At 47.1% G+C, this 26,942-nt stretch overlaps 1 protein-coding gene across 3 annotated transcripts in view; it reads left to right on the top strand.

The window, feature by feature from the left end:
• The first annotated feature begins 678 nt into the window (after positions 1-678).
• The window catches only part of RIPOR3 (RIPOR family member 3), a 102,399-nt gene continuing 76,135 nt past the window's right edge, over positions 679-26,942 (top strand). The window contains exon 1 of one of the 3 annotated variants that reach the window (XM_082225885.1): positions 679-961. The gene's annotated coding sequence lies outside the window, so the exon portion shown is untranslated. Of the gene's footprint in view, positions 991-2,206; positions 2,295-26,942 lie in introns of those variants that run through there. The other 2 variants (XM_082225884.1, XM_082225886.1) reach the window with 2 other exon arrangements.

Here is a 26,942-nt window from a genome sequence, read left to right as displayed (position 1 = left end):
AGGGGTTGGTTAGGTTGGCCTCCACCAAGGGTGCAGACCCAAGCGGTGCAAAAATTGCGCCCCTTCATTGCAGCTCGGAGCGACTAGAGGCCGGACCGCTCCGCCACGCGCTCCCGGGCTACTCTCTGCTGTTCTGGGTAGCCGGACGAGGCGCGCAGGCTCCTTTGGGCGCTTTGGTGCAGGAGCGCAAGGGACGCGGAGGGGGCACAAGGGCGCAAGGGAGCCTGGATACACCTCTGCCCACTCGCGTGTGCACGTGTACGTGTGAACTACCCTAGCCTTGGGCGCTGGAGAGGGAAAAACTTTCAGTTTCTCCTTTACCTTCATTTGCCTGCCCCTCCCGACCCCCTCCTCCCAGGACCCTCCCCTGCAAGGTTGTGTTTGGCCTTTTTCGCTCGCTCGTAGCCGGCCAGGAGGGAGGGGGCGGGCGATGTGAGGTGCTCCCCGGCGAATACGAGCCGAAGAAGGGCTGGCGATCGCAGCATGCGTTGGAGGCGCCTCCATTTCGAATCCTCAACGCCCCCCACCCCCTTGCGGGCACGGGAGGGAGGGTCGTGGTGGAAGGGGAGAGGGAGGGGAAGAGAAGAGAAGCAGCCAGGCAGCAGGGGGTGGGGAGGAGGACGCGGGAGGCGATCCTCCTCGGAGGCCGCCGCCGCCGCCGCTGCGCGCGTCTTCCTGGAAGAGGCGCCCCGTCCCGGTGGTGGCACGCGCGCGCCCAGACGGCGAAGGTGGCGCCCGCGATAAGGCGGCCCCTATCGGGACCTCGCAGGCAGCAACAGCCGCCGACGGCGAGGAGGAGCTGCCGGGGAGACGAGCAGCGGGCACATCCCCAACGCCGAGAAGGGTGGGAAGGAGAGCGGGCGGCGTCAAGGCACCGCGCCGGACGCGCACCGGAGGCTCGACAGCTCGGCTGCCCGGGCGGACGGAGGGACGCCGCGGCAGAAGCCCACCCGCCGCCCAGGTGCGATCCCTGGAGGAGATGTAGCAAAGGTCTGTGGCGGACGGGGGTGGGCGGTCAAGGGGGGGGGGGAGTCAATGCACAGACGTCGGGGGGGGGGCGTGCGTTGGTGTTTGGAGACTGGCCCTCACCTAGAGGAGACCCGGCTGGGCACCTGTATGGAGAAAGGTGCCGTAGTAGAGTCTGGAGAGCTAGGGGTCAGCGTAGGAGAGAGTTTGCAGGAGGTCCGCAGGCAGCCGGTAAGGGGTTTTTCCGTGGGATCAGTGGCGTAGCGTGGGGGGTGCAGGGGGGGCCGGCCGCACCGGGCGCAGCATCTGGGGGTTAGGGTTAGGGGGCGCAAATCCACGGGTTAGGGGGCGCAAATTACTTGCCTTGCCCCGGGTGCTGACAACCCACGCTACACCACTGCGTGGGATGTTTCCAGGGCGTGCTATGAGGGCTCTTTTCGGCCGGACGAGAAGCTCCGTGTAACTCGGAAGTTCGCGACTGGTCCGGCAAACGCCTCTCTTCTGCCTTAGGGTTAAAGGGTTCGCCCTGCTGAACACTTGCTTCCCAGGAACCAGGCAAATAATTTCGCCACACGTCTCCCCCACTTCTCCCTATTTTTTAGCTCTAGGTGTCCTGACTTCCTGGGTGTGCTGAGCCACCCATAAGCAATGTACCGGTTCATGGGAATGCTAACAAATATACTTATTATTATGCTAGAAGTACCCAGGGCACTTTATAATCTTCATCCTGTTTGCTCTCAGGTCGGTAATTACCACGTCCCCATTTTAAGGATGGGGAACAGTTGCTAAGTGAGTTGCTCAAGGGCATAATGAATCTGTGGCACTTCAAATCATCAAATCTAGGTGTCAGTCCAACATGAGTCGACCAACCAGTGGCGTAGCGTGGGTTGTCAGCACCCGGGGCAAGGCAAGTAATTTGCGCCCCCTAACCCGTGGATTTGCGCCCCCTAACCCTAACCCCCAGATGTTGCGCCCGGTGTGGCTGGCCCCCCCTGCACCCCCCACGCTATTCCACTGTGACCAACAGAGTATGCCTGGTGATCTCTAGAAAGCCGGAGTAGAATGAATGGGTGGAAATGTCAAGGGTGCATATTTTGACTAAGCATCGCCGGTATCTTCCTATTGGGACAGGAGTAGCTGGTGCCCATTGGGACTGGAAGACAGGGAGCCGGAACAGTAGGTGGGACCAGAACCAATGCTAGGCAGAGCCAAGAATTCCAGCTTTGTCCCCCTCCCCCCTCCTCCTCCCTGCTGAAGAGTGGTAACACAGATTGAGGGGATGGAAGGAGAGGTTGGCAGGCAGCAAGACCTCCCTGGACTGGTTGTAGGTAAGAAGGCAGGCATGTAGGTTGGGGCAAACGGGGGCTTGTGTGGCAGCATCTCATTCGCCCTGATGGACTACTGGCAAGAGCTGTGTCAGAACAATAGGAACCTAAGAGGCTGCCTTATCCTGAGTCAGACCGTTGGCCAGTCTAGTTCAGTATTGTCTACACTGACTGGCAGAGGCTCTCTCAGCCCTACCTGGAGATTCTGGCACTGCGGGGAGTTGGAGTAAATGACCCTCATGGTCCCTTTCAACTCTGTGATTCTATGCTGGGATTGAACCTGTGGCCTTCTGGGTGCAAGGCAGATGCCTTGCCACTGAGCTACAGAACAGGAGGGTGTGGACTCTCCCTCATTGGAGGTGTTTAAAAAGAGTCCAGGGTACTGCAGATTTCTGCATTAACCAGGGGATTGTGCAAGATGCCCTTCAGAGATGCTGCCAACATTAGTGTTGCCATATGCCTGGATTTTCCCAGACTCAACAAATTTGGGCAAAACTTTAAAAAGCTCAACTTTTGTACCTGGATTTTAACTTTCTGAAATATGGCAACACTATATTGTGTGCCTATGGATTTATTATTACTTTCATAGCCTGCCTTTCCTGCAAGGAGCTCAAACTGGTGTCCCACTGCCGTGTTTTATCCTCGCGACAACTGTGTGGCTAGACTGAGAAAAATGTGATTAGTCCGTGACTTTATGGCTGCATGGGGATTGTCCGTTGTAGCACTAAGGTGAACACACTAGCAGTGCAAGGATTTCTGCTTGTGCAATGGGATGTTCTCCCCATCTCCTCCTCCTGCACCGAGGGCTCCTCCAACCCCCTGGAGCAGATTTGGGGAGGGTGTGATGGTTTGGGCTGGGTGTTCATCAGTATGCGGATGATACCCAGCTCTACCTCTCTTTTAAATCAGAACCAGTGAAGGTGGTGAAGGTGCTGTGTGAGTGTCTGGAGGCGGTTGGAGGATGGATGGCGGCTAACAGATTGAGATTGAATCCTGACAAGACAGAAGTACTGTTTTTGGGGGACAGGAAGCGGGCAGGTGTGGAGGATTCCCTGGTCCTGAATGGGGTAACTGTGCCCCTGAAGGACCAGTGTGCAGCCTGGGAGTCATTTTGGACTCACAGCTGTCCATGGAGGCACAGGTCAAATCTGTGTCCAGGGCAGCTGTTTACCAGCTCCATCTGGTACATAGGCTGAGACCCTTATCTGCCTGCGGACTGTCTCGCCAGAGTGGTGCATGCTCTGGTTATCTCCCACTTGGACTACTGCAATGCGCTCTACGTGGGGCTACCTTTGAAGGTGACTCGGAAACTACAACTAATCCAGAATGCAGCAGCTAGACTGGTGACTGGGAGCAGCCGCCGAGACCATATTGAAAGACCTACATTGGTTCCCAGTACGTTTCCGAGCACAATTCAAAGTGTTGGTGCTGACCTTTAAAGCCCTAAACGGCCTCGGTCCAGTATACCTGAAGGAGTGTCTCCACCCCCATTGTGTTGCCCCAACACTGAGGTCCAGCGCCGAGGGCCTTCTGGTGTTTCCCTCACTGCGAGAAGCAAAGCTACAGGGAACCAGGCAGAAGGCCTTCTCGGTAGTGGCACCCACCCTGTGGAACGCCCTCCCAGCAGATGTCAAAGCGATAAACAACTACCTGACATTCAGAAGACATCTTAGGGCAGCCCTGTTCAGGGAAGTTTTTAATGTGTGATATTTTAGTGTATTTTTGGTTTCTATGGAAGCCGCCCAGAGTGGCTGTGGAGGACCAGCCGGATGGGCGGGGTATAAATAATAAATTATTATTATTATTATTATTATTATTATTATTATTATTATTATTCACAAGGTGGGTTCTGGCAGGAGGAACATCTCATTGCAAATGCAGAAACTCTTGCATTGACAGGACTCAGTAGATAACCACCCTGTGTATCCCAGGCCCTAAGTCCAGCATTCTGGACTACCACACAACACAGGTTCTACTATGATCATAACCTATCTTAGCTTCCTCCTAGAAAACAGAGCCCTCCAGCATAATCTACCATCCATTGTCTTTGAAGGAATGCGTGGGATAGACTGAAAACAGAGGTTGCTTCCACATGACCTGTTCATTGAACATTCATCCTGATTTGTTTGCCGGGAGATTAGACCATGTTAGCTATTTAATGAGCGTTCATTGTGTTTCGTTTGTGTTTGATAATGACATTGTGTCAAGGCAAGTGTTACTCCACACTTTCACGTACAGCTTCCCATCACTTTCCTTATGGCAAAAAGCCTGATTTTGGGGGGACGTGGGTTTGTTGCGCAAGACCAACCCGTCAAGCATAATTGCACAAACTGAGTTTGCTGGCAAGTGATTGAAATTCACCCGAAAACACTGACAGTCTGCAAGTGCCCAGAGAGACAGATCCACTTAAATGAGGCGTAGAAGAAGCAAGTACCTACAGTAGCAGATGTGCTGGCTTAACTGTGTAATACTTGTATAGCAGAAGTTCTTAAACTGTGGGGAATGTCCACAGTGGGGAGTGTGGGGTCAGGCACAAGAATCTGGAAGAGGAGATGCAAACTTTCAGTGTGGGGACAAGAGATCCTGCCGCAGGCAGAGGCAGATAGCAACTTAGGAACATTTGTTGGCATCAGTCTGTCTCAAGAGACAAGGGACTGGGCCTCCGGGGGTGAAGCCAAACCACTGTGTTTGGAGCACTGTGTTTAGTGACCTTTCCAGAATGCAAGCTTGGGCAGTGTGCATGGAGGAGATCCCAGGTTGCACAGATGACAAGACCCACCTTCTCAGCCTTACTGATGTGATCCAAAGGAAAGCAGAGCACTATGTTTGGCACCAGCTTGGCTACAGGAGTTGCTGGAAGGAGGCATACAAGGCGCTGTCCAACCATCTTAGGGACTCTAGATTTGTGGAGGGTTTTCTTCTTAGCCTTTTCTTCTCCTGAAGTTATCCTGCAAGTCAATGGAGATTTAGGATAGGAGTTTTCCTTCTCCTAGGTGGCCTATATTCCCAGGTTGATGAGTCCCATCTGCTCCTCACTTCCCTCTACAAGACCTGCAGAAACTGCCTTCTTTTGACTATTGGTCTCATCAAGAGACAATGGAGTGCGCCTCCAGGGTGAAGTCATACCACTGGAGAATCACAGCGCCTGCTGGGGCTGCAGAGACCGTTAACTCATAATTGCTGCCTCCCGCGTTGGAGGTGACCTTTCCAGGGCACAAGCCTGGGCAGCGTGTATGGAGGTCCTGGACTGCCCAGACTTGTGCCCTTCTCTTGGTCTCAGCTGTTGTCTATGTGCCATGTGGATTCTGGAATTCTGAAGGGTGGGAAGGGAAAGCACACAGATAAAAGTCCCTTGATGAAACTGATGAGTCAGAGAGGTTCTTAACTTACAGCTCTTTGACAGAATTTTGTGGAAGAAGTGACAATGGGCCAAAACCAGCCGTGTGGGAAAATACTTTCTTTTCCATTTTAATTTACAAACTGGAGCAAAGCTGTTAAATTCTGGCTCAGGAAGGATGCCACACAATGGGGAAAAGGGAGGGGAAAGTGCCAGTATCAGATGGGGAGGAGACTCATTGGACACCATTGCTTGGTGAGAGAATGAAGAGCCGTTTTATTGCATAGGTACCAAAAATGCTAGAGAGCTATCTGTTATCTTTCATGCAGGCGTAAAATTTGAAGCATAGAGAGTACTGAATGTTGGAAAGTTTCCCATCACTCTGAGAGATGGTGTCTCGTACAGTATGTGCATGCAAATGAAGACTTCAGGGTCCAACATTTTTCAAAGATAATTCTCTGAGGCACTTAGATGTTGAATGATACGTCCTCAACTCTGCTCCCAGAGGATGCTGGAGGGCGGAGTGTTGTGCATTCAAGGGTCCTTGAAGAAGAATGATCTTCAAACTGCCTTGGGCTATGAAATCTTCACTTCTGCGCACCTTTTGAGACTCTACCCCACACAACCCCCTGCTCAGGATGTCACAGGGCCAGATGCAAAAGGATGTTGGGACATCAACAGAGCCAGATGTTCCCTGGGGAACAGGGGAGCCAGTTGCCTACTGCACCCAATGAACAACACCAATAGGATGACTGGCGTTCAAATATAAACATACATTGGACCGAGTAAAGATCAGAGATTCCAGTAGCCCAGTTTAGGCAAAAGAATCCCATTTTGTTGCTTTCGTTAAACAGTCTATAGAAACTCCTGCCAATCTATTGCGAGTAATCCAGCAACCTACCTGTTCCTGTCAGGGCTGGCCCATGGCACAGCTGCAAATAATACCCAAGGCCAGTCAAGTTATTTTGGTACCTGAGGCAATAAATCCCACAAGCACCTCTTCCATTCCCTGGGAATAGAAATGCAACAATAATAAATCGGATAACAATTTGCTGCCCTTCCATGACATCCAAAACCAACTGCCTGAAGTGGGCACCTCTCAGCTGGGCGCTGCCCTCTTTTCCTAGCTTGCCTCCTGACTTTTGATGCTGCAGTCAAACCTCAGCTCCCAAACGCCTCTGTTTTGGAACGTTTTGGCTCCTGAACGCCGAAAACCCAGAAGTTAATGCTCCGGTTTTCGAACACTTTTTGGAAGCCGAACATCCGTCGTGGCTTCCGCCTGTGTGCAGGAAGCTCCTGCAACTAATCAGAAGCCACACCTTCCTTGTTGAACATTTTGAAAGCCAAATGGGCTTCCAGGACAAATTACGTTTGACATCCGAGGTTTGACTGTATTTCTGCATGCGTCTGACCGGGGGAACTGGGGAGAGGCAGGCAGGCAGGCCGGTAGGAGAGGAGAGCAGGTGGCAGTAGGAGATGGGAGGGGAGTGGGCGAAAACTTATTGCACATGGGTGGAGGACGAGAGGTGAAAAGGCAGCGGGGGCAAGAGGAGTCCTGTGTCCAGTTGTGCATGGCAGAGAAAGGTGTGCTTCATAGAAGTTCTGGGATGGGGGGAAGAAGTGTGGGCGGGCTAGTGGGCCCCACAAGATTTTGTTCAAGTTGACGCCTATGACTCTGCCTAATGATAGGGCCGGTCCTGATCTTCTCATCCTGAAACTGCATTGTGGAGATAACAGTTATATCTCCCTTAGTTATGTTTTGTTTTTGTTATACTTTCTAGGACTATGTAATGATTGTGCGTTATTTGCTTTTAGTGCTGTTTGTGGTTTTTGGGTCGCAGCCCAGCTACGTTTTACTGGAGTTGTGTTGTTTCAAAGTCTCTCTATAAATAGCGCTTTTGATAACCCTGCCCTATATAAAACCTGAATTGACCATACTGTATATAAAGCCCTGCATTATGTGAAAAGTGAAGTATGGACATACATGCCGCCTTTCCATAGTTAAAACCATGCACATGGTGGTTTGCAGCATGAAAAAAAATTACATAATTACAAACATAACAAAAGTAATTCTAAATACATTAAATACAACATCAAAAAGTGTGCAACCAAATTGCAAGTTTCTATATAAATCATAGTAAGATCTAAAATATACACAAAATTAATATAAATAACAGCAACAACCAACACCCCAACTCCCCTAAACAATACCCCAGCCTCAGTGTCTGGTCTGCAGCCTCAGCTTTTGTAGCTGGAGTCAGTCCAGGCCCCGTCCTCCCAGGCCAGGTGGGAAATGGCCTGCAAGGCAGGGAGCAGGTCTTCCAGGACTCAGCCATGTGAACAAACTCTGTGTTGACCACTCTGCAAGATCCCTAGGTGGTGATGCTCAGGTCTTGAACGCTTTCCCTTATCTCTACAGAGGATGTCCCCCTTGTCCCAAATCTCTTTGGTGCTTGGGCTTCTCAGATTATGACTTATTCTTTCTATATACAGTACTTTCATCTTTCAGGAGATCAGGGCTGCAAATCTGTAAAGGTAAAGGTACCCCTGCCTGTATGGGCCAGTCGTGTCCGACTCTAGGGATGTGCGCCCATCTCACTCTAGAGGCCGGGGGCCAGCGCTGTCCGAAGACACTTCCGGGTCACGTGACCAGCGTGACGAAGCTGCTCTGGCGAGCCTGCACCAGCGCAACACAAGGAAATGCCGTTTACCTTCCCGCTATAAAGCGGTACCTATTTATCTACTTGCACTTAAGGGTGCTTTCGAACTGCTAGGTGGGCAGGAGCTGGGACCGAACGACGGGAGCTCACCCCGCTGCTGGGATTTGAACTGCCAACCATGCGATCGGCAAGTCCTAGGCACTGAGGTTTTACCCACAGCGCGACCCGCGTTCTGCAAATCTGTAGGCTATTCCAATTTACCCTACACATTTAATTAGGAACATGCCCCATTGGATCAATGGCACTTCTGAGATAAACACATTTAAAATTGCACTATGACAGAATTACTGGCCCAATGTCATCTTAAGAGCTGTCTCTGAACTGGGTTTCAGACACAAAGAACAACACTTTTACTGGCCGCAATCTACTGGCTCTCTTAAGGGAGGCCAGCTGGCCTCTTGTTCAAGGGTTTCTTGTGCAGGAGTATGCAAAAGAATGAACATGGCATCAAAAATTGAATTGTTACAGATGCCACCAACAATGATATCAGAGCATGTGTCTAAAGCTGCTACTTTAAATGCGGGCGATTTGTGTGGTCAAGAGGTGCATTGCTTCTTTCCAAAATAAATTGCTACTTACTTTGCGATCCAAACATGCACATTGATTGATTGATTAATTGAATAGGGTGTCAAATTTGGAAATTAGAGAGAGAGGAAACTTCCTAAATGCAAGTGGTTTGTGCCATTTTAGGTATTCTCCTTTTCTTTTGCACGCAGGAGGGAATAGATCTTCTAGGATAGTGTCTGCTGCGATACAGGTTTGTGTCATATATTAAAACAAAGCATGTTTTCCCTCCTTCGGTGATCTGCTTCCATTCATTGGCAAATTCATGCGGATCTAATAGGGTAAGGCTGCTCTCCTGTACACAGTGACTCTAGGGCTGCCGTATTTTGAAAACGGCCTTCCTGGACAGACCTACCCTTGACGCGGAGGTCACAGCCAAGCAAAAAAAATATTCTCCCATTTCCAGTGCTTGCTCCGGCCACGTGTTTTGCTAGGACCCTGTTTGTGCGAGGCTCCTGCTTGCTGGTGCTGGGGGTGTGTGACTGGGGGCTACTGAGTGGGCTCGGCTGTGGAGCCAACTTTCCCTCTCAGGCCTTCAGCCTCCAAGTAGCCACCAGCAAGGTGGCACCCAAGACTGGGCTCAGGCAGGGAGGCTCATTGCTCTGCGGCCTTCCCCAGCAGCACCAGCAGCCCCCAATAGCTGCTCAGGCCGTGTTGCAGGGGAAGGCCCAGGCATGACCGGAGAGGCTGCAGCTCTTCCGCCACCGATGCAGCTGCAGTTTCCGACGCCCGCATCCCCTCCGATGCAGTTTGAGCTGCCATACGGCCAGATATTCCCAGATATTCCATCAATTTCCGCCCGGACACTATTTCCGACGACCAAATCCCAGCAGTGTCCAGGAAATTCCATACGTATGGCAACCGAAACTAGTAGCACACACTCACCAGCTTGCCTCGGAGTAAATCCCATCAAAAGTAAAGGTACTTCTGAGTAGACATGTGGTATAAAACTGACACAGTTAATTGAATATGATATTGTTAATTGGGTGACAGGCCTAGTTATCATGTATAACTTCGCTCTGTGCCAAAGCAGAAATATGTTGCAGTGAAAAAATTCTACTCATGTTCCTCATGCTGCACATGAAAATTCTGTTGTCAACTTGCCTCACTTTCACTCCACATGTGAATATCCTGAAGATTAAGTATTTTTGATGTTTCCAGTTTGAATACATTTTCAGGTTTTCTCTCTCTTAAGAATCTGGCTTTTAGTTGGCATGGATGAATCTGTCAATTTAACTTTATCTGAAATTTCTAATTGTTCCAATCTCATGTTCTGTTCACCAGATTTTCACATCAGTTTGCATTATTTTTTGTAATTAAAAAATGTCCTCCTGAAAACAACAGCATTTCTCCTAATACAGTTGTACCTTGGATCTCGAACACCTTGGCTTCCGAACAAATAAGCTTCCGAATGATCAAAACCCAGAAGTGAGTCTTCCAGTTTCTGAACTATTTTTGGAAGCCGAATGTCCAATGGGGATTCTGCAGCTTCCAATTGGCTGCAGGAGCTTCCTACAGCCAATCAGAAGCCTCCTATAGCCAATCAGAAGCCGTGCTTTGGTTTTCGAACGTTTTGGAAGTCGAATGGACTTCTGGAACGGATTCCATTCGACTTCCAAGGTATGACTGTATACACATTTCTTTCTGCAATTTTGCCCAGTATAGACATTTTTGCAATTCCCCCCAACATTTCTTATGCTATTTTCACGAACATAATGCATTTTTATGCACATGCCCTAACATATGCCTTTTCGTAAACATTTTTTGGCTGGAGAACTACTTTGAAAATGCCAGAGAAGCACTAATTTTGAAGGAAAGCAACATTTCAACCAGCGTAGTCTTTTGGAAAGTACAAATCAGATAGGCTTGCAAAAAAAATGTGGACCCAACCATATATTTCCACTGTCCCTAGTTTTCATTGAGGCCTTGTGTAACTGCTTTCATTTCAGTGATGAAACTAAGATTTTGGGGTGGGGTGGGAAGTCTCATTTTTGAAGGTGACTTGGCAAGTTTATCTGCTATTTCTTAAACGCACCAAATCATTTCAGAAGCAAACCTTTGTGCCATTTCCAGCTCTGTCTTGGAGCAGGGGTGGGGAAACTTTTTGGCCCAGTGGGCCAGATCTTTATCTCCCCTATCCCAACCCCATAGGACAGCTTCAGCAGGCAGGTGGGGACTACCACCTGTCTGTCATCTGATGCCACGATGATGTCAGGTGCCTTTCTTTACATTATGTTAATCAAAAACTTATCTCTCTATTTACAACACTATTTTAGTACATTAAAACACATACGTTTGAACACATGGCTTATAAGGACCACCTCCATTGATTTATATGTTTAAATCAGGACTAAAGGAATATTCAGAGACATCACCTTACCAACAAAGGTCCGTATAGTAAAAGCTGTGGTTTTTACTGTAGTGATGTATGGAGAGCTGGACTGTAAAGAAGGCTGATAGTCAAAGAATTGATGCTTTTGAATTATGGTGCTGGAGGAGACTCTTGAGAGTCCCATGGACAGCAAGAAGATCAAACCGATCCATTCTGAAGGAAATCAGCCCTGAGTGCTCACTGGAAGGACAGATCCTGAAGCTGAGGCTCCAATGCTTTGGCCACCTCATGAGAAGAGAAGACTTCCTGGAAAAGACCCTGATGTTGGGAAAGATGGAGAGCGCAAGGAGAAGGGGCCGAAAGAGGATGAGATGGCTGGACAGTGTTCTCGAAGCTACCAGCATGAGTTTGATCAAACTGCAGGAGGCAGTGGAAGACAGGAGTGCTTGGTGTGCTCTGGTCCATGGGGTCACGAAGAGTCAGACATGACTAAACGACTAAACAACAACAACAACCTGGAGATGCTGGGGATTGAACCTGGGACCTTCTGCATGCAAAGCAGCTGCTCTACCACTGAGCCATGCCCCTTCCCAGATCTACTAGCTTCTTGAGTTCGAATTCCATCCATCACTTGTAGTGGCCAAGGAAGTGCTTGGCTCGCCCAAAGCTTTCCTCCACAGCAGCTCCATTCCTTCAAGTCAAGTGAGGACATGACAACAATGTTTGGAACTGCAGAAGAGATCGAACTGTGCTAAATGTCAGAAAGAGTGTCTTTAGTGGAACAAGCTGCTTGGGAGGTTGTGCAACAATGTGCACCCGAGGAAGCTTCCCAGAAAGGATTGGCGAGGAGTCTCTGGTGGAAACGGAGACCAACTGCTGGCCTGCAGGCTACATCCAATCCACGAACCCATTTTATCTGGCACAATGCAATCAAAGCCTTGATAAAAATTCTGTCCACAATTATTATGCGCAAGGAAAAGAATGCTGTTTTCAAAAGGTTGGGATAGACAGATGCCCCATATTTTCGTGCCACATTTTCCCCTTGGGTACGTTTGCAATGCTGGTTGCTTTTCTATGTATAATTCAGAAAGGCAGAAGAATACTTAGCATTTGACCTTTGAGGCATTCTTTCCTCAGTCTTACCCATACGAATGATCTCATGTTTCCTGTGCAGTCTTTGGTCAGATCCACCCCATACATTTCTAGCACTCTTATTCCACTTTAATAGTCATGGTTTCCCCCAAATAATCCTGGGAGATGTAATTCATTAAACGTGCTGGCCTCACAAAGTTACAATTCCCAGCATCTTTAACAAATTACAGTTCCCACTATTCTTTTCAGTTCTCGCGCTAGATGCCACAAACTTTATTCTAGAGCTTGAACTCTGTGAATGGGGTGTTGCAAAAATACATAAATGAGGACTGAACCACTGTCTGGAGAACAGAGTGCACCCCCTCAAGATTGGATTGAATTATTATTATTATGGCAGGTTTTGAATAAACATACACAAACTTTTTATTGATAACATATATATAGATAACTTAAGGATCTTTACAATTTTATAACATGCAGAGAATAACATGTACTAAGAAACTAGAGAGAGGAGCTGAGGGAAGTCTGGGGGTGGGCCTTTTTTCTTTTTGGGGAGGGAAAAATGGGGGGGGAATGAGGGTGATGTATTTTTGATTGATTGTTATTTTGAAACTCTTAATAATAATAAAAAAGAATTATTATTCCTCCTATTTATGATGTTCAGGTTATGAGTGCCATTTATTATGTATCCAAAATGGCGCCATCCAGCCAGGCTCCAAGCGTCCTGATAACCCCAGGCTGCAGTGTAGCAGGAAATGGAGAAGAGTTTCCCACCAGCCTTAAAACAATCAGGTCCCCAAGGGAATCCTTGCTGGGTGATGGGCCTGAGATGAGACGGGGATTACAAAGGCAGACCATTTTAAAGGGGAATTTGATGGATGGAAGTACTGGGAGTAGACTGAGAGATGTGTTTTTCAGACATAGTGGTCTTTGGATCTCAACATCCCTTGCCAGCACGCTCCTCGTTTGCATCTTTGGGGAACCATAACGTTGCCAGTCCTTCAAGGACTGGTGTATGGCTAGGAATCGGGAATAGAAAAATGACAACTAGAAGGCAATTAATCATATGCTCTTATTGGAGAAATGGGATTGTGGAAGGACTGAAAAGAAGACCTGTGGACAGAATTGTGTAGGCATAGTATTTGTGCTGTATCTGTTTAATGTATTACAAACATGACTTTCACCAAGGGCCAAGAGGAAATGAGCTGGCAGAATGTAATTAATCAAGCTGTAATTTGGCCCGCATTGAACTTTGGAATGAAAAGTAGCTGATGGTAACAGCCAAATGTTCCTCAGGGAGCAGCTCTTTTAATAAGCATATTTTAGGGCGTGAAGGTTTTAATCTATTTCCAGAGATGGTGAGCACAGCCCATTGGGCATTAATTCTACCATGCCTGGGTGAAATGAACGGGGCGATGGGCAAGAGGAGAATTTGCTGTTCTCCCAGTGAGATTGGCAGGCAGATCTATTTTTGATGTGCCATTTTCCCTCCAAATCTGTTTCCATTGCCAACTAAGTTCTGCAAAAGCAGAGCTTTCTGTTTTGGAAACTTTCTGTGCAGCTTTAAAGACAGAAGGTCTACAGTCACAATTTCTATGGTAACTCTAGGGAGGAGAGTGAAGAAAATAATTCCGTCTCGGCCATTGAGACCTTGAACTCAGGGATGGTTACAAACAATGGGTTTTGACATTTCTGCTGGAAATATGATAAAACCGCAAAAATTTCAGAACAGTGTGATGGAGTGCGTGCTGAGTTTTGTCCATTGTTTGGGAATCCTCCTCTCTCAAGACTGTTGTTAAGGATAATCTTTTGTACTAGAGAAACGAGTGGATAGGGAACTGGGCCTCCCATTTTTTATCCTAGGAGCTTGCTACATCCTTTCCATCCTGGGCCCTTTGGAGCTACACAGTCTAACCTACCCCAGGCAGGTCAGTCATTGCCAGCAACACAAGGACACATGGCCATTGAGGCTGACCAGCTCAATATTGCCATGTACCACCAAATTGTGTGGTTTCAGAACTTTGGAAGAGGAACTGTCTCCGGAACAGAAGTGCAATTCTGATGGAAGATGGGAGGAATTGCTCAACAAACAAGAAATCAACTTACGTTAATTTCTGCTCTGATTGGGTGGAAAGGGTCCCCAGAGAAGAGGTTTTTATTGGCTCCTTGCTAGGGGAGGGGTGGGCCAAGGAGCACATACTGGCAGCCAGCTCCCCTTCGTGCTAATAGCCGCTGCATTTAGTGCTAAAATGAATCTAACTTGTACTACATTTGTATAAATAAGCATAAATATTTATGCAGACTTTTCAGGAAGATAAGTGTGATTGCTAGCTGTTTTCGGTTGGTTGGTTTCTGGCTAAGGGCATCACGCGATCAGGGAAGATCCAGGGTTTTCTCAGTCATAACGCCGTGCAAGCGCTTCTGTCTTCAATTTATTTCACACCCAGGTGGAAATGGCGATAACCAAGTTTGTGTCGTTTTTTAAATAGAGCTAGTGTTTAAAAATCCCAAAGGCTGTGATATGGTATATATGTTTGCACTTTTTTTAAAAAAAAAAAAAATCTAAGCAAGGGTATCTGAAGAGATATTCCATGTGGCTGTGAGTGGAGATCGCGATGGTGGAAGAGCTCTTATCGGATCAGATGCATCTCCACTCTGCTTCACATTTTTCTTGCTGACAACAACAACAACATGATTTGCTGCCTTCCAAGATAGTTAGCATCCTGGCTGAAGATTGCACAACCAGATGTGTTACCACAGAAACAATCTAAACAGTAAAGCTCTTTTTCCAGTTCCAACCCACCCCTCCAATAATGGCGAATCAAAATGTTGCAGCCATATTTCAGCTTTCTGTATATGTGTGTTTGAGAAAGAGAGTGTAGGAGGACGATACTTTCCTACATCTGTTAACATTTTAAGGTTCTCCATACAGTCCTGGAAATTGAAATATACTGTATTAGGAACGTGATTTATATGCCTCAGAGACAGTTTTATTAAAATCCTGAGGAGTTTTTTAAAACGTTTTTTTCCTAAAGAGCTGCTTATTTCTTCAGAACTGATTTATTCTAACTCACTCACAACAGGCTTAGTGGCAACGGCAGATAAAGGCTGTCTCTTTGAAAGCAAACAAAGTAGTTGAGTACTCTCAACTGTGACAGATTCTGATGCTGACAAATGTTAACTTATTAGTAATATAAAGTGAATGTATATTGAATTAAGGGAAGCCTCTCTTTTTTAACCCAGTAGTTCCCATTCTTGGGCATCCTAGTTTGCCAGAGAACTGCTGGTAGACCACGCGAGGAATAAATAAATGAAGTTTGCAATCCTAAGTACACACTGGGCTCCTCCACATGATCTGCTTATTGAACATATATCCTAATTTGCTTGCACTAAGCTTATGCAGAGGTCAATTTCTGGTCTTTATTGAGCATTTCTTCTTATTTGGGGCAGCTATATGACAACGAGAGTCCATCCAGCATTTATCCTGATTGACTTGTGGGGTGTTTATATGTTTTCTTGTTAACCACCTGTTCATTCCCTACATTGCAGTGCTTTTCCCTGTCACTTTCCTAACCACACAAAGCACTTCAACCCACAACTGAAAACCATGGTTTGGAGAGGGTTTCCCACTCCACTTTGAAGATCGAGTGCTAACCATTGGCTGCTGTGGTTTGGAGGACCCGCTGCATTGAACCATGGATAACCAAACTCTAGAGAGATAAGCACTATGCTGCTGAGGCACGGGCCAATAAAAGATTCATAAAAAGCAAAAGAGAAATAAGTGGCAAACTATAAACGGGACCTGAATTACACCCCTGCCCAGTCATATCATTAATTTATCTTCCATACTATGGGATCGCACTTTTGTGGCACTGCCGTTGGAATTAAAGCGTTTAAGATAGAGCTGATTGCGCCCTTCCTTTCTCCGAATCTCCCAGATGTTCCTTAAGGATGAGGAAATGTTTTCATTCTGAAATTGCCCGATGCTGACTCCATGTCCCCATCATTTTATTGCTAAAAATGCCTTGGGCTCGGTGTCAGCTGAAAGTTTAAGCGGCCTGCTATGCTATTTTTGGATTATTCGAGTGCATTAAGATGGATGTTTTCCATGAACTGCACGCTCCCCCCCCGCAGCCTGGTCCTCCACCAGCATATTTCTCTCTGTACTCACATAACCTCTTTGATTTACTGGTTGAATCATCACAAACTTCACAATCTCACACATGCTTCCTCCAGCATGGAGAGATGGGACCAAGAAATAGGCACAGCCAGATTCCAGCGTAGTGCTTAAAGGGTATATATGCCTATACCTTTTGTGTTCTCGTGAGGCTGCTTGCATTGTTCCATCCCTGCAGGTGAAACACAATACAAATAATCCCCAGCTAGTTGTATAACAGACTCTTGAAGCAGCATTCTCATTGGAAAGGCTGAGTCTTTTAAAAAATAGCATCCACCTTTGCGAATGCCGCTCTGGTGGTGTCTTCCCCACGGGCCGGTGGTTTGTAATATGTTACGGAACAGAGTTATGAACTAGGAAGTCCACAGCTAAGATAAGATGCACTGAACTTGAGCTGTTCATTTGCTGGTGGCAAGCAGTGTGGGGATAGAGTAGGAGTCACTCAATTCTACATACCCACCCCGCAGACCAGCTGCCCAACAGCTGATCATCAACAAGCAAGGGTAGAACTTGGAGGAGGTGATAGACGATAACTTGTTAGGAACACTCCCATCCCATGGAGTTTTTAACCCATGCTGCTGCAGTCCCAGATGGGGCGGCCTCGAAGGAGATGACCCCAATGGGTAGCACTCCTTTCAGGTAGCACCAAGGCCAAAACTGTCAATCCTGTTTGTTGTTTTTGTCTTGCTGGGTATTAGGGGAGAGGGAGAATGATTGTGGGTGCTCCCTCATACCAGCAGGGAGTTATAGGGGTGGGGAGCATGCAGTTATCCCCCAAAATATGCTAGTTACATAGATAGCAGAAGTGATTGTGCTGCTGCTGTCCATAAGTACATGATTGCATAATTGGAAGGTGGACTTGGCTGTCTCCATTTTGGACCTGCTAGTAGTTATTATGATCCCCATAAGTTACTCGTTTCAGTACATATTGGTGTTTAATTGCATATCTGATCCAATGTGCTATGGGGGTGAAGTGGGGTGTTGTTGTTTTTTTGTATTTGACTTTTTTATATTTTTAGGTTGTTGTAAACTCCTTAAAGTTTTCTTTGAAATATGAAATGATATATTATATATATATATATATATATATATATATATATATATATATATATATAACAACAACAACAAACTGGGCAATCTTTGGCATGCCACTCTCTCTCAGCCTCTGCCTTCCATCAGCCCTTAACAACTTGGGGCCAGTTTATCTGCAAGATCACCTTACCAGATATATATGCTTCAATCTGCATAACTGGTTCTGTTACAGGTCTCACATAATACACCCTCCCCATTTGTTATAAATCCATCTTTTAATGGTGTGGCACCCACACATTGGAATACCCTGCCTATTGACATAAGGCAGGAGCCTGCTAAAAACATTTTTGTTTAGCCAAACCTACCTAGATGTGTAGAATATTATTTACATGTGTATTGAGCTTATCACTAAGTTGATGCAGAACCAGCGGGTGATCTGTTCTCTGCTAGGGAGCAATCTATTTATGTCCATGGAATATGTTGTGGGCTGGGTCATGATGACTGTAACCCAGTGCTAAATTTCTAAAATGGGAACTGTCAGTGCTCCAGCAGTTGGGAAGTCAAGTCCGGAGCCCTGAAATATCTTTTCCTTGATTCATGAGAATCTTTTACGTTTACTTTGTAGTACAGTACTGTAGCCTCGCCTTTGAATGACTATTTTGGCTCCTGCCGGAGTGACCATTTTTTGGTAAAATCTTGAAAGAACCCCGAGTCTTCAGTTTTCTCCTTCCCCACTGACAATATATTGTGACTAAATGTGTTTTACGGTGTTAGGCTGTGGGCACAGACAAAGTAACTCTGCCTAGGCAGTTGTCCCCACTAAACCCCTTTTAAAGAACCTCTATTTTTTCCAAGCAGAAAAGGAAACAATACGTAATGTAATTTTTTTGGGAGGGGGGTTAACTATGTTTATATTTGAATAATTCTCCAAAATGTAGGTATTTATTTGAAGAATCTGGTTGCTTTTTTTGCAAGGGTTACTGATAACAAGATTACATTTTGGCATCACTGCTTGCTGATCATAATAGGGTGAAAAAAGGTAAAGGACCCCTGGACGGTTAAGTCCAGTTGGACTTGACTATAGGGTTGCAGCGCTCATCTTGCTTTCAGGCCAAAGGAGCAGGCGTTTGTCCACAGACAGCTTTCCGGGTCATGTGACTAAACTGCTTCTGGCTCAACGGGACACCTAGCAGAAGCCAGAGCACACTAAAATGCCGTTTACCTTCCTACCACAGTGGTACTTATTTATCTACTTGCACTGGTGTGCTTTCGAACTGCTAGGTTGGTGGAAGCTGGGACAGAACAATGGGAGCTCACCACACTGCGTGGATTTGAATTATTTGAATAGGGTAATGGGATGATTTGATGTATTCCTCACCAGAAAATCGTGGGCATGATATTTCCAAGAGCCCAGAAGTGGAATAATTTACTTATCTAAGAGTTTTCTTGCTTGCCGGTGTAAAGTCAGAAAAGGGAAAAGGCTCAGTGGTAGTGCAGAAAGTCTTTTATCTGGTCCCTGGCATCCCAAATTAAAATACTTCAGGCACAAAGACTAGGGAAAAACCCTACCTGAGGCCACAGTCAAGATAGACAGCGCTGGTCTAGTCAGGGCAGTATGCTGATTCATTATAAGAAAGTCTCATATGCTTTTATCATGCCATTGGTGGAATGGACTTGCAATGCAAACAGGAGGCCATTAAATTATACATTCTTACATTATAAGAAATGTGCATGCTAAAGATCCGTTTAACCTCACTTGGCCCTTATAACTAGATGTTGTGAGCTTCCCAGAAGCACTTAACTGCCCACTGTTGGTCTACAGTTCTTGTCTAGAATGACCTTGGTCTGATCCAGCAAGTCGTTTCCTGAGATCTTGTGAACTTGGCAAGAGAGTAAGCCACTCGCTTAAGGAATTGTTTCTTAAACGCTGGTGTTGGCTTCAGAACAACGAGAGTTCAGAACAATGCAGCCAAGAGCCTCCCTTCAGTTTCTAAACACACATTAAGGCAACCATCATTAATGGGCACGCCTTCCTCAAGAACAGGAAGGGGCCAGGGGCCGTACGCCTCTCCTTGAGCTGCAGGCTGTTGTCCCTCAGGCCAAGGCCAGAGCTACTTAGCAGCTTCCTGAAATATACTCAGAGTCGCAAAGTGATTTCATGCTCTTTATTCAGCTCATAGTAGTGAGGAGGAATGAATGGAAGCCCCCTCACAGTATCTGCTTTATATACATTATTTACACAATGGGCTGCACATGATTGGCTAATTCTGGAATTCTACTGTAAGCCAATCAGGTTGTGGATTCACTTCTATCTGGAGCAGGATTGGGTGGTTCTTGCCAACCAATCATACTGCTGCATTGTTCTAGGACCAATCAGACTGCTGCATTTTGGATCCTATTGTTCTAGGACCAGTCAGACTGCTGCAGTTTGGATCCTATTCAACTCAGTACATAACACTTCCCTTCTTAGCTGAAGCAAGTCAATGTCCAGGTGGCAAGCATCCTGGACTACAGCCCTCCATTTGAAAGAGTCCTCTGCTTGAAAGGCTATCTAGCCCTTTACTCAATGGTTTAAGGCAGGGATGGGAAATCGTAGCCACATCCCCTCAGGGCTAAGCTGTCAGAGGGCGGATGCCGACTGTGTGTGAGACTGAATCCAACAATGGAAAGGAACTAGAGAGAGAGAGAGAGAGAAAAGGCAGAGCCACACCTTTTCTCTCTCTCTTATAGCCACATCTGTTCTATCTTTCCCTTTCTGTCATTCTCTTTTGTCTCTCTGTTTCTCCCAATCTCTCTCTCTCTCTTTCGGCTGCCCTCTTCTCTTCTTGTCTGCTGCCTGGGAGAGCAACAGGTTTGCTCTGAGCCGAACTGATCCTTTGCAGAGGGTGTTTGAAATTAGGAAAAAGGGCTGCACGAGATTAGTCCAAGGGCCACATAAAATCAAATTAGCCCGAGGAATGAAGAATTGCCCACCTGCGGTGCAAGGGAACGCAGCATGAAAACCACCACGCTTAAGACATGCTACCGGAATCTGGTAGCAATCAAAATTACGGTCTCAACCAAACTGAATTGTGTAATAAATGGACCTGCCCTTCTCCCTTTTGTGACGCATGGAGAGGATAGCTTTCTGGATTAATTTTGAGAGGTGCAACACACCTCTTTTCAGTCTGCCCACTGGTTTGGACCACACCCCTAACAATAATAGAACTTCTGAAAAAGTGGAAAGAAACAAAATACCAAACAGATTATTGCCTTGTGAATATATTTGATAGCAGTGTGAGTCCTTAAACTTGACTCCCAGACCATGGGCATAGCCAAGGGGGGGGCAGAGAGGGGCAGCTGCCCCCCCCATCAATAAATTCAATAAAAATACATAGCAAACTGAGATTCTGCCCCTCCCTAACAAAAGCCTGCCCCCCATAACAAAAATCCTGGCTACGCCCATGTCCCACACTGAGCAGGCTTGAGCTGTGGGGGTCTTCCCTTTGTGCATATTAAGTGCTGACTCTCTCTCTCCCCCCCCCCCGGCTCTGAGTTTTAAAGCTGAACTCGTGTCCATTTTGACCTTTGTCATTGGAGGTGCTTGGGTGCAAATGGGCCCTTCGATGTGCAGATGTAGGGGAGTCATTTGGCGGGAAGAAAAACATGGGCAAAACACAAGAACAGAGACTTGCCTGAAACTGGCACTGAAGTGGGAAGTTCATTATTGTGGAGTGGAAGTCACAAGAAGCCCAAGATGTTTCGATTTAAAATCTTCCTCAAGGGCAGCAGAGGCTGTGATGTTCTTCAAAGAGAAGTCTCTTGGGATCCTTCCACAAGAATAAACTTGGTGCCTTTCCATAAGAACTTTCCGATTCAGTATTGGCAGTATTGCCTTACTTTCGGTGTCAGATGCAAGCAAGCAGTGGCTCTGATCCAGAGAAAGATGCTTGACCAGAGGCGCCAGCTTCTCCAGACGATTGGGGAGAAGCCCAAGATGGAGGGCACAAAGAGAAGGGGACGACAGAGGACAAGATGGTTGGACAGTGTTCTCGAAGATACCAGCATGAATTTGACCAAACTGCGGGAGGCAGTGGAAGACAGGAGTGCCTGGCGTGCTCTGGTCCATGGGGTCACGAAGAGTCAGACATGACTAAACGACTAAACAACAACAATGCCCTTGACTAACAAGCTACTGCACATGATGGCGATACAGGAAAATAGGAAGCTTCCTTATAAAGTCAGGCCGGTGGCCTATCTAGACCAGTGCTGTTGACATTGGCTGGCAGTGGCTCTCCAAGGCCTCTTGGAGATGCTGGGGACAGAACCTGGGACCTTCAGCATACAAAGAAGATGCTGTGTCACTGAACTAATAACACACCTATGATCTTCCTGGTTTGTGGTCCTAGATTGTGGTTGGGGATGAGCAGTTCTCGTTGAAAGATGGAAGGTCAGTAGACTCCCTTGGCACACACTGCAGTGTTGGCGGAGAAGGCATTCACTACATAGCATGTATTTGGTTTGATCTCCATATCTGCTGTTGGTTGATCTGGGTGCAAAGTCTCTGAACCTGCTTCAGTTGCTGCATGCCCAAGACTCAAGAGTAGTAATAGTAACTGTGCAGGCAGAAGTCAAGGTAACTGTGGAAAAGAATCTGACCCAGTCAAGGAGATTTACGCGTAGATTTTCCTTATGGTTTAACAATCAGGGAACTCTGGACTTTGTAGCTCTGTGTGAGGAATACAGTAGCAGACTTTTTAAAACTCTCAACATCCTTAACAAACAACAGCTCTCAGGATTATTTGGGGTAACTGTTAAATGGTATGGGACTGTTTTAATTGTGGGGTGAGGGTGTGGCCTTGTATCACTTTAACTTTCCTGGCTTCCCCCAAAGAATCCTGGGAAATGTAGTTTGTTAAAGGCCCTGAGAGTTGTAAGGAGGTGTGCTGGTCCAGAGGGGAGGTTACCGTGGGGCGAGGTCCAGGACCTGAGTCGAGGGTCGGCAGACAGTCCTCCACGGACGATGCGGGGTCCACAGCGAGGAGCCGGGCAAGGACAGGAACTCTGGGGGAACAGGACTGGGTGCTGGCCGAAACAGCTCTTCAATGACGTTGCTCCCGCAACCTGGGACCGGGCTAACTGGCCTTTATCTTCTCTGAGGCCAGGGGCGGCCCCGGCCCCCAGGTGACCCGCCTCTCCTGGCCTTAAGGCGAGCACTCCTCCTGGGAGAAACCAGTTCCCTCCGCTTCTCTGCCCTGAGCCTCTGCAGCTCAGGAGAGGCCAGTGGGTTACTGGACCCAGGGGGAGACTCACTTTCCCCTGACAGGGCTGGGAGAGGCACACCTGTAGGCAATGCGTCCTCAATCGCCTCCGGAGCCAGAGTGGAATCACCTGGTGCCTGCTCCTGAGGATCCGGCACAGGTGCAGGCACTTCAGAATCAAGGCCCTGCCCCAGCTCAGCCGGCCCTGGAGGTGGGGACTTCTGTGCAGGCTGGGATTCCTCCAGTTCAGCCTCTGAATCGGATTCCCAGGCCATCACAGGAGGCCTCTATTCCCCTCCTAGAGCCAAAGTTCCTTGGGAAGACAGGTTGACTCTTAAACCACTCTGGGAATTGTAGTTCTGGGAGAGGAATAGGAGTCTCCTAACAACTCTCAGCACCCTTAACAAACTACAGCTCCCAGAACTCTTTTTGGGGGGGAAGTGGTATAATACTGCTTTGAATTCCAGTCGTAGTTCCAGTCGTGGCCGACTCTGGGATTGCGACGCTCATCTCGCTTTATTGGCCGAGGGAGGCGGTGTACAGCTTCCGGGTCATGTGGCCAGCATGACTAAGCCGCACATGGAAACGCTGTTTACCTTCCCACTATTTATCTACTTGCACTTTGACGTGCTTTCAAACTGCTAGGTTGGCAGGAGCAGGGACCGAGCAGCAGGAGCTCACCCTGTCGCGGGGATTCGAACCCCCGACCTTCTGATCGGCAAGTCCTAGGCTCTGTGGTTTAACCCACAGCGCCACCCATGTCCCTCTAATGGCCGGGGGTCCTTTACCTTTAACAACTCTCAACACCCTTAACAAACTACAGCTCCCAGAACTCTTTTTTTGGGGGGGAAGTGGTATAATACTGCTTTGAATGTGTAGTGCAGACGGGAGCATGCTTAGGAGCTAGTACTGGTGGCTGTGTCTGGGCAGGTTGAGCAGCTGCCACTCCCGCCAAAAGGCTCTGCATGGAACCCTCTGCACAGTGCTTCAGAGTTACTTTAATTTATGGTCCTTTCCACCAAGCCATCCCTTGTGTTTACATTTCTCCCTTTAAATGGTGTCATACATAATTTGTTCTCATAAATAAAGGAGAGAGCAGTGCTCCTCTGAATTTATTATCTATTTTTGCAGCATGCTCCTGCCAGCTTTTTATGATTATTTAAAGACACTGATAAGTGCTTACTCTCACAAAGGCTATCATAACTGTACACTTTGGATCTCATTCCTACCTGCAGAAAAATAAGACCCCATAAAAATTTACAATGCAAACCTCTGCGTGTATGCTCAGTCCTATAGAGCCCAGTGGGGCTTATTTCTGGGTGTGTATAGAATTATAGCCATAAACTAAAATTCTAACCATGTCTACTCAGGAGTGAATCCTACTGAATTCAGCGAGGCTTATTTTCAGTTAAATAGGGTTAGGATTGCAGCTTTAATCTCATTCTCTTAATTTATTATGACTATATTATCACATGGTGATTTTTAGAAATATAAAGCATCTTCCCTAACAGTCAAGCCAGCCGATTCAGAATCTGCTAACTTGATCCCCTTGTTTCAAGATTAATGCACTCTCGTTTGGTTTAAAGGAAACCCAGCACATTTTAAACATTTCTAATCAATGATCTGACATTCACATGGCTAGAGTATAGTAAACTGGTTAGAGCTGCGTGCTGTGAGATCTCAGTGAAGTGTGCATCTTTAATATTGCCATTTGCACTAAAATTCAGGTATGCAGAATATTCTGTATTATTCCAAGTCCTTATTCAGATCCAGAGGAGGTGGAAACCCCAAACAACCAATGAGAACTAAGTATACCTAGTGGCCATATAATGCTGAGTGTCATTTAGGTAGAAGACCCAGAAGGCTGAGAAAGAGGAGAAACGGAATGAAGTATCCTGTGCCTGGAACCCCGAATGTTCGAGCATGTCATGCTGCAACATTATGTTGCAGGCCCGACTTGCAAATCCATTTGTGACCACATTTCCATGCACATTCCAATATTGGGTGGGTGTTACACTAGTTTATGATATAAGTGCTTATTTTCCCCTGTAATAGTACGGGAGGAAAGGAGAAGTGAACAGTACAGGCACGTATTTCTTGAGGCTCAGGTTGAGCTGGGAGACCTGATCGTCATCAATATTATTCCACATTTCTCCATCCATGTGGCTTGTTTTTAAAGAGCTAAAGTGATGTTGGACTCTCTGGTTCCTGCGCTGTGAAGGAGCAGATGGTATTTCTCACCATCCTCTAACTAATCCCATAGCAGAAGTAGAAGAAGAGAGCAGGTCAGTAAATATTTTTCTTCCTTCCTTCCTTTTCTCTTTTCTTTTTTTAAAAATGAAACCTTGGAAGTAGGAAAAACCCTGATGTATCTTTCCTATAGAAGGCCATAACTAATGTGTTTTTCCATCATTCAAGCCAAATCGTGATTATAGAAGTCTTGCTCCTCCTCCCTCCGAAGCCATGGCAAAACTCCCAGGGCACTTGCTAGGATCAGGATTGGGCCAGAGAAGCAGGAATGGTGCCATTTCTATCATTATCTTAGCAGCAGCAATTTCCCCCTTCCATTGCGGGAGGCACAAGCGGTCAAATCAAAGCATGGCTAAATGTGCAATCGCAGGAGCTGTGTTGATTCTGGGCAAACCTAAGCCAGGTCCAGAGCCTGTGGCTCTGTGGATGTTGCTGGACAACAACTGTATTCAGCACCAGCCAGGATGGATTGTAGTCAGGAGTGCGCAGTGTGTTTGGGGACGGTAGCGCTCACCTGACCTGGCCTGAGAGGGGGAGGATTGAGGCAGCAGGGAGATTTGGCGCAGTGCAAATACACCAGCAGGAGCATCCAATTTCCTCCGCCGATGTGCTTGCAACTCACCAACTCCTTGCTCCTCCACCTGCTGGTAAGCACCAGCAACTCAGCCGTCAGTTGCGTGCAGCCCTCTTGCAACACCATCTGCTACTTGTTGTAGTCCCACAACTTCTAGAGGGCATCAGGTTGGGGAAGACAGCTCCAGGACAACCACAGCACCTCTGCTAAATGTCAAGTGCTGGACTTTGCACAGCTCCAAGCAGCTCTCATTCTTAGTGCATCCAGCTGACCTAGGAGGCATTTGGGGACAGGGCCTTTTCAGTGGTGGTGCCAAACTCGTGTCATTCTCTCTCCAAGGAGGCTCGCTTTTTGTCCTTTCCCCACTTTCCGCCTTCACTTTTTTAAAATTGCTGCTGCTTCATTGGTGGTTTTATTATGATTTGCTTTGCTCTGGTTTTATTGTTGTTTGCATTGTGTTGCAAAGCGTCATTTGGTTAACGGGTGGCATCTATATCTAAACACACCAAATAAATCAATTAATTTGTGCCAATTGCCCCTGGAGATAGGGTTAACAGCAAGGAGAATGTCTTGAGAGCTGCATACAGCCTGAAAGATGTATATTTCCTGGCCTTGTTCTTTCCTAAGGCTTCTCCCCCTCCCTTGATAGTTTCCTGAAAGTATGCCCTTACTTTTAAAGGGCTTATTAGCATTCAGCCAAATGCAGTTCTGGTTCCTGCCAAGACTGAGCAGACTGTCCAGCTAGATTTTGCTGCATTCCAGAATCTGCAATTCAGGCATTTGAATTTGTCATCAGATTGAAATGGAAACCAGCGGAGGCAACAGTGGGCTCTCTCCGAGCTCGTAAATCAGTCTGCAGCAGAGTGGCTTGCTCTGGGCTTTTGGACTGAGTGGAAAGAAAACCTTGCAGGAGTGTGCTTGGAGCACCTTGTCGAGGTCTTCTGAGCAGTGACAAGATCTCAGTTTGCTATTGACCAGAGTGGAGCTCAAGGAGAGTGTGGAACAGCCCTCCAGCTTGTGCAGCGCGGCTGATCTTGTGAATGCGCAGACAATGACACAGACCAAGGGGGAATGCATGTAGTTCGGTAGGAGATCACAGGCTTAGCAGGCGTAAGGTCACGAGTTCAATTCTTGACATCTCCAGGTAGGGCTGGGGAAACACTCGCGCCTCAAATCCCAGAGTGCTGCTGAAAATAGCAAAGATAATAAAGAAAATAATACTGAGCTGGATGGACCCATTGGCCAAACTTGGCAAACAGCTTTTGTTGTAGAATTGTAGAGTTGGAAGGGACTCATCCAGGCCAACCCCTTGCAATGCAGGAATCCCAACTAA

The sequence above is a fragment of the Podarcis vaucheri genome (assembly GCF_965113315.1).
Source record: "Podarcis vaucheri genome assembly, chromosome: 6".
In the NCBI taxonomy this organism is placed as follows: Eukaryota; Metazoa; Chordata; class Lepidosauria; order Squamata; family Lacertidae; genus Podarcis; species Podarcis vaucheri.
This window is presented reverse-complemented; position numbering and strand designations above follow the sequence as displayed.